Source organism: Neophocaena asiaeorientalis, unplaced genomic scaffold (genome assembly GCF_003031525.2).
Source record: "Neophocaena asiaeorientalis asiaeorientalis breed wild unplaced genomic scaffold, Neophocaena_asiaeorientalis_V1.1 scaffold477, whole genome shotgun sequence".
NCBI lineage: Eukaryota > Metazoa > Chordata > Mammalia > Artiodactyla > Phocoenidae > Neophocaena > Neophocaena asiaeorientalis.
This window is the reverse complement of record NW_020172630.1, coordinates 1,435,575-1,443,943: the sequence shown is the minus strand read 5'-3', so window position 1 is coordinate 1,443,943 and position 8,369 is coordinate 1,435,575. Positions and strand designations below refer to the sequence as shown.

General features: G+C 43.5%; 1 protein-coding gene and 1 long non-coding RNA gene across 5 annotated transcripts in view; one reads left to right on the top strand and one right to left on the bottom strand.

Annotated features, from left to right (window-relative positions):
• ESRRG (estrogen related receptor gamma) overlaps window positions 1–8,369 on the bottom strand; it is a 638,184-nt gene that overhangs the window by 591,510 nt on the left and 38,305 nt on the right. Inside the window, exon 1 of one of the 4 annotated variants that reach the window (XM_024739211.1) lies at window positions 2,101–2,153. The exons of the other annotated variants lie outside the window; for them this stretch is intronic. The gene's annotated coding sequence lies outside the window, so the exon portion shown is untranslated. Of the gene's footprint in view, window positions 1–2,100; window positions 2,154–8,369 lie in introns of those variants that run through there. 4 annotated transcript variants of the gene reach the window in all.
• LOC112395809 (uncharacterized) lies at window positions 12–6,733 on the top strand. Its single transcript, XR_003002455.1, has 3 exons — window positions 12–101; window positions 231–342; window positions 6,127–6,733. It is a non-coding gene; the product is annotated as an uncharacterized LOC112395809 (long non-coding RNA).

Here is an 8,369-nt window from a genome sequence, read left to right as displayed (position 1 = left end):
AATCAAGGATGCCCCAGATGCAAATGTCTGTCTCCAGATGTTGATGATAAGGATTTGGACCAGTTACCTTGGCAGGGTCAGAACTGCAGCAGGTTAAGCAGGTGAGTCGTCGGGGATTTTAAAGAAGCCGAAGCCGGTCGCTTTGGCTGGGAAATGAGCCGGGCGGCCAGGGGCCGAGGGGCGCCCGCCGCTAGCCGGAGCGCCCGGGCGCCTCCCTTTGCTCTTGGTAGCGTCGGTCCGCACTCCCTGTGACCCAGGACGTCATGATGCCTGTCTGTTTTCTCAATGATAACTTGGCAGAAGAAGAGAGAGGCTGCCAGGTTCTCCTCGGGTGGTTACGTGGTATGTGCACGTTTCTGTTTGCATGCCTTTCTCTCTCTCCCTTTTGCAAAATAAATATCTAGATTTCCCCCCCGCAAAAAAAAAAAAAAATTCCCGGCACTGTCATGATTTGATTGCAATATTGCGTTGGCATAATTGACGCCTCTGGGTGTGTATTTATGTGTGTCTGTGCGTGTGGGGTTTTTTGTGGGTTTTTTTTTCCCCTTTAAATCCTGCTGTTGCTACTGCCGCTGCAGCCGCCGCTGCCGAACCGAAAGCAAGCATGCGTTCATCTTTTGTCTTTCATTTTACCTTCAGGGTGACATTCATTGCCAACGGCTCCCTTTTGACCGTCGCCAATCCCCGGCTGGGCAAAAGACGTTTTTTAAAACCTGGGGGGAGGGGAAGGAAGAGCCCCCTCGGCCCCGAATAATGGGGTTTCCATTCCTAACAAGGCCGGACCCCAAACCTACCCGACCCACCGCCCACCCCTGAAAAACCATTTTCCCTTCTACCCACCAGGCCCAGGCAGAGAAGCGGCACCCATACAGCGAGGAGCATCCACCCAGGGCCAGACACTCCTGTTGTCGGCTCGCACTTGCTGACTTGCATCTCTCAGTTGCATTCCCAGTGTGTAGGCCTCTCACAACTGGAGCTATTTTTGTCTCCCAGAGATGTTCTTTAAAGCCCTTTAAAAATGGGGAGGGGGCAGGGAAGAAAAAGAGAGAGAGACAGAAAAGGCCAAGCCCCTATAAGAGGGGCTTTCTGGACACATCCGGAAATCTGGGAGGGGGGCGGGGACAGGCATCTGACCCACAAGGGTAGTTTAAAAGGGCAGAAAGGATAACTAGCTTTATTTGAACTCTTCTACAATAGCAAGAAAACTTTTTTTTTTAATACAAAGATATTGCTGGTCATTCACTGTATTTGTCAGTTCTATAATTAGGTTCTCGGGAATCAGTAGGGAAGTTCTCAAAATTAATCCTTAATATTTATTTCTGCAAACATGAGAATGTATTTTAGATGGTGTGGCTACATGACAGGTAAAGCAGAGAGCATGTCTTTTTGTCATACCTAGTTTGTGTCCTTTGTACATTGTTTGGTACGTTTTCCGTAGCATCTATTAATCATGATATTGTGTATATCAATCACTATGTATGCATTACTGAAAAATAAATATCTAGCACGAGGTCTGGCAAATACATTGCCCTTCTTTACCGCTAATTCCCCATTTGGAGTAGTAGAACAGGCTGAGGAATTTTTTTTCCCCAAGCCTCTTGTTGACCTTGGTCACCATCATGTATAGGTAAAGTCACTGATTCAAATTCCTAAAAGATGACAGCAGAAGCCAAGGTTGCAAAACATAAAGCATGGAGGAGAGTATCATATCTGAAAAACAAAGCTGATTGGTAGAAAACTTTCAAACTCTTCTAAAATAATCTGTAGCTGCTATAGGTTTACAAATAGTTTACCTATTTGAGAGATTGGCTCAGTTTAACGAAAACGGCAAGTCACCTGTTAGGTCTTTTCCCTTTAGAGTCACAGACCACGAATCACTAGCAAATTCCAGAGGGAAGACATTGTAATTATGTAAAGACCATACAATCCGAATTGGAGAAGAGCCTCACTAAAGTAAACTGAAGGAGGGTCTCAGGACTACTGACTAGTAGACAGATTCCGGAAGTTAACTCTACCTCACCACCCTAAACAACTGGACATAGCTGTCTGGCTCTACTTATCTGTCTCCCTGGAACGCCCGAAGGATGAATCAGTGCAGACCTGTCTGGCGCTCAGGGGTTATCAGGGTCAAAGATGATTCTGAAGAAGGCGAGGGTCTACTCAGAATTCGAGGAGACATCATCGCACCATGTTACTGGTGACTTTTCAGTAACTCTCCAAGAGGGGCTCATTAATATTCAACCTACCAACCTGGTTCTCCAGCTTCTTTACTTATTAACCTCAGAACTGGACCCTTAAAGACCCACTGCCAAATGAAAGAACCATAAAAATTTGACTAACTTTAATCCCTTGAAATCCAATTTTTTTTTTTTCAGACAATTGCCTTCTGTGCTGTTTGTCACCAATCCACATGCCAGTGAAGGCGACCAAATGGTTTCCTTCCCCAGGGCTGAGCTCTTTGAGCAACTAGTAAAGTGTAGAAGGCAAGGTACTCAAGTTCTCTGGAGGTTTGAATAGATCCCTTCTAAGCCCAGCTTTTCTAAATCCAATTCTGCCTGAGAATGGCTCTCTGTTATTTATTCAAGTTCAGACTCCTCAGACCACTTTCAGGTCTTTATTTTCTGGCTTCACCCTGACTATAATAGTTAATATTGTTGGAGCACATTCAGTTTAACTTCCCAACGAAACCAAAGTGTGTAAAAACGCTTACTAAGGTGGATGGAACACATTGAAGGCACTGTTCTAAACTTTGTGTTTGGAACTTGTAAATCTAATTAAATCTTCTCAACAACAGTATGAGAGAGGGATTACTGGTATTCCCATTTTACCCAAGGAAACGGAGGCACAGAGAAGTTAAGTAATTTGCCCAAAGCTACCCAGCTGGGATTCAAATTCAAGGGCCTTGAGCCCTCATTATCATGCTCTCTGCCTATCTACCCACCTAACCAACTCAACTTGCATCCTAACTCGTCGAATCTTGCAGCCAGGCTTGTCATACACTGCCCATCTCACACCCTCTGTTAACTCCTACTCCAATAGCGTTGCCCAAGCCTTCAATGTCATTGGTCAAGTCCAAGATCAAATCCTATTTTGCCCACAAAGTCATTATTTGCTATTCTCGAGTGTACTGATCATTGTCTCTCTCTGTTCTGGAATGTTCACTTCTACATATGACATCACTGTTATTTAACCGCTTCAGGGGTTTGCTTTTTTAATCACCACCTCCCAATTCCTTTCTAACAGGATTATGGATTTCTTTTTTTCCTGTCTCTTCTGGCTTGCCTAACAAAGTGCCAAGTACAACACAGGCTCTCATAAAACAGCTTCTGATGCACTCATTGACACAAAACTGCCCTTTGGAGAGCTACAATGCCAATGTTCAATTTGACAGAAATTGAAAGTTTTAAGTAGCAACAGTTTTATCCTTTTAACTGGAGAAATGACAAGCTTATTTCTCCATATTTCACACAGGCCCTAGGAAAAAACAAGTAAGGCCAAAGGTGAAGCTATTTAGTTAGAGAAGCATATTCTGACGACATAGAACTTAATGAGAGCGTGTGTGCTGGAGGTGTCGGGGGGGCGGACACATATATAATTGTAGTATTTGGAAGGCAACTGTAAACTTGGTTATGACTTTTCAGCTGTTACGAGCCTTTCTCTGTTGGATGTTGAATTTGCTACGTGTCAAGATATTAATTCTCCTGCTTAAAAAGATAGGAAAATGGGCTTCCCTGGTGGCGCAGTGGTTGAGAGTCCGCCTGCCGATGCAGGGGACACGGGTTCGTGCCCCGGTCTGGGAAGATCCCACATGCCGCGGAGCGGCTGGGCCCGTGAGCCATGGCCGCTGAGCCTGCGCATCCGGAGCCTGTGCTCCGCAACGGGAGAGGCCACAGCAGTGAGAGGCCCACATAGCGCAAAAAATATATATATATAGGAAGATAAGTGGGGACAAGTGTCCCCTGTGATCTTCTCTGGGTGTGCTTCTGATCAGCTGTGGGTGACCTCAGGCAAATGATTTCATGAAACTGGGCTTCAGTTTCCTTCTTGCACACGGAAAGATGTAAACAGCCTAGTAAGATTGGTTTTTTGGAGGATACCAAACATATGCTGGGTAGCTCAGGTAAAATGAACACAGATCGTATTTCTAACTTCTGAGTATAGTTAAGGGTAGCTCAGAAAAAAATCTGTACACAAAAATATGTTCAAACTTCTTAGCTTTTCCGAGATGGCCCCTTTTATATGAGATAAAATGATGAATAACTGAGTGTACCAGTAGCCGACCAAATCAGCCAAAATGTTATTAGTCATCATTCATGCCTGCCTACAACTTGTTTTCTTCCTGCCACAATCAATCAGATTGTTGCACAGACCTCATCTGATGTAAATTGGTCCAACTGTTTTTGCGTTGATGCCTTGATCACCTGTAACTTCAATTAAATCATGAAGTTAGTTGAAGAGCAGTTGGGGGCTAGAACCAGAATGGGACCTCTTATATATTTCCTGATGTAACTAATTTGGATCAAGCCTCTGTCTGTGTTCCTTTCCTAATTTATCCCTATGCATTGAAGACATAACTCATCGACCTTCTCATCAGGTCTTTGTTAGGATAAAGTGAAATAGCAGGAGTGAAAGCACTCTTCCAATACAACGAAATACCATCATGGCAGACGTGCCTCATTTTACACTAGAGTTGTGTTTCTAAAACAATTTTATAAACTTAGCAGAGGATATAGAGACAAGAATTTCGGTCCCCTGGCTGAGGATCTAAGTTGATTTCTACTGTATCTTGCTAGTTATAGGACATCACAAAGTCCTACAGCTAGTTAAGGGCGTAATCAGGAAGACGATACAGGTAAACAGCCCTATTCCCAGGCCATTCTTGAAATCAGGGGGTGGGCAAGTATTACAGCTAATCAAATCGAGTGGGATCAACTTCATAAGAACATTTCCTTAAAATAGAAAGGTATACCATGCCTCTGACATGAAAGAAAGGAAACAATTTCCTATAAGGCAGGGGTCCTCAACCCAGATTTCATGATTGTTCTAGGGATCCATGGATGAATTGAAAGTCTCGAAGTTGTAGGCAATATGTGTGTATGTGTGTGTGCCTGTGCGTTGTTCTCAAGACAAGACCCTTAAGTTTCACCACATTCTCAAAAGGGTTCCTGACTCCAGAAAGGTTAAGAACCACTGATGTAAGATGTTTATTTTAAACCTGAACTTAAAAGAGAATAACACATCCATTTAAGCCAAATGTCATGCTGCCTACAACATGGGGAGTATATAATAACCACCAGTATTCAGAATGATGGCCTTGAGGCACAATAAAAGCTTCAATCATCACAGAAATTTATCTTCAAGGTATTTTACTTAACTGACAAGCGAAAATGGACCAGCCTTTTAGAAAGATGTGAGTACTGAATTAAAATAAGAAAAGCCTTCTGGTTTGGTTTAAACTGGCTGGACAGTGCTCTGTGTGCTAAGAAAGATGGATTCGTGTGGGAAAATACTCATTGTTTCAGGGAGTACAGTTAAGATCCATGGCAGCTGTTAGGTGCCAAAGAATGGGGGCTGCGGCAGAATTGTGGCAGGGAGGTGGGGAAGAGGGATGGGACGGTATTTGGCAGGAAAGCTGTAATCAACAGACCTTAGTGTCTGACTTGGGCAACTGAATTAATGATAGCACGTCAAAGAGATACAAATAAAGGCTACGTAAAGAACATAATGAATTTGGTTTGGGATATACGAGGCTTAACGGCCTGTGGAACAGCCATACTCTACCAGCCTCGGGAAAGGTTTAGAAGAAATCTGTGGCTGGAGAAATTTATTTGGGAATCATTAGGAAATTGGCAATGGCTTAAACTGGTAATATAGATGGGGTGGGGTGGTTAGAAGCATCTGAAATAAAATTGCATTTATTTGAATAAAACCTAATTTGTAAAATATGAAATTATATAACACCCAAGGCAAAAGGGTGTTGGTGATTTTAAATATTTATGGACATCTGTATTTATACCATAACTTTCTGAATAGGGCGATACATCTCAGATTTTATTTTATACCTGGGGTTTTCTGGATTTCTTTCATTTTAAGGCTCTATTTTCATCTGAGATATTCACTGCCCAGGTTCAGAAGGGAGAAAATTTTCCTTGGCAACCAGGTCCAACTGGAAAAAATAATCAAGATGTCACCTGATGCTACAAGTCACCAGCTATGTTCTCAGCTCTGCGGTCCTGCCAGAAGCTGAACCAGCAGAGGAAACTCGGCGTCATGGAAAGAACACTAAACTTGGAGTCAGAACACGGAGTGGGAGTCTAATTTCTACCTCTGATGGCTTTTGCGACTCTGGACAAGTCATTCAACTTCTTACAACCTGGATTTCCTCTTTAATAGCTTTCCTACCATCCTCAGGGAAGGATCTTTCAAGCATTGGTGGTTAGGTAATCACCAAAGGGGTGCACGACTGGACCCAACCACACGCTTCAAAAGTCACCTTGATGCCAAGATGCCAGCCCCCTCCCCTCCCTGCAAGAGCCCAGCGTGGCCCATCAGGCCTTCCTCTTTACTCCATCAATGTGCTTCCACGACTATACTTACCATATTTTAATTATGGTTACTACATCTGTCTTTGCTGCTGAGCTGTAACTGCCTTTAGTGTCACACATGTTTTACCTCTCTTTTAATTCTTAGTGCCTAGCACACAGTAGGTGCTCCGTAAATGTTCAGTGAATAAACTATTATTAAGGGAGAGCATTTGCCTGCATCTGTTCCTATTCCATGAAGTCTTTAGCTAATCTGGGAAATGGAAAAACAGGACCAGCCTTACTGACAGGCCTGAAGCTATAGGGTACGGGTGCTTTGCTTAGAAAGGGCCTCTCTCAGAAAACTCCTACATTTACTGTTAATTAAGCTGCCTTATGTGTACAGTTATTATAAGGGAATAAAGTATGTCATTTCCCCATCATATTTAAGCTTAAAATGCAAAACTGCCTCTCCCTCCAAAAAAAATGTTAACACTGACTTCATTTGCCATTGATACAGAAATGCTGCATACCAGGTTTTACCAGAAAGCTAAGGAGAGAAAAAACAGGGTGGGGGAAGCATTGTTAGCCTAAAGAAAAGTTGAATGGCTGTCACGGTGTGGTGGAAGGGACCAAGAAAAACAGGACCAATGTCCTGTTTCAAATTCCTTAGGAAATATCTTAAGCTCTTTAGGATCAGTGATTGCATCTTTAAAGTGGGATCATACTATATAAGTATCAGAGTTATTGGGAAGATTAAATGCACATGAAGGCACAATGCCTTGTCCAAAGAGGCAATTGATAAACACAAATTCTCCTCCCTCCCCTCCATCCCTCCCTTTCTTCCTCCTTCCTTGTTTTCCTTCCCAGAAGAAAAAAAGAATCTAACTCACTGATTTGTAACAACGATCTACTTGGAAGCTTTTCTTTCTTTTTTAAATCAGTGGACACTTAGGTTGCTTCCATGTCCTGGCTACTGTAAATAGAGCTGCAATGAACATTCTGGTACAGAAGCTTTTTCCTTGACCAGGCTGCTGAAAAGGAGGTTCACAGGGATTGGCTTAAATCAGTGGCCTCCAAACTTTGCCATGTACCGGAATCACTTGGAAAGCTTGTCCTGATGCTCAAGTCACAGCCCACAGCAAGAAAGTCAGAATGTCTGGGTTGGAGACAGGCGACAGTATGTTTTTAAAACTGCCAAGTGAGTCTGGTATGCTCCCAAGTTTGGGAACCACTAGCTCATGTAAAGAAATGGGCCTGTGATTCATTACTTTAGCTGACTGAAGCCTGATACTAATAAGGCCCCGGGTTTGGATTCTGGTGCAGGAGGGCAGCTCTTCACTCTCTCACAGACGCTGAATGTTCATTCTTTCTCCTTCAATGCCCCTTTGGCAAGCTCTTTATACATGGACCCCAGACAGGGTCATATCCTTGGACTGACTCATCCCAGGTTCCAAAACAGTGAATAAAGAAGCACATAAGACACCTGTATTTGGAGGACTCTACAGTTCAGAAAGGCATTAACACTGGGTGTTATTTAACCCTTACAACAACCCCACCTAGTTGGCATTCTTATGATGCCCAACTTAGAGATGATGAAACCAAAAATAAGGAAAGTTCAATTTGCTGAGGGACAAAGTAGCAGATGCAGGTCTCATACTTAGGTCCAGGGTCCCAGAATGGAGGCATTTTTCCTGGACTGCTCTGCCTCGGAAGCCCTAGTGATCATCAGTCAGCAGGGTTGTGTGCACATTTGAGGGTTGGTTTAGAGCTATGGTGGCTGCTCTGGCTTATTAGGAAAGAAGGAGAGGGTGGAAGAGGGAGGGAGAGGGGAGGGGGGAAGGAGCG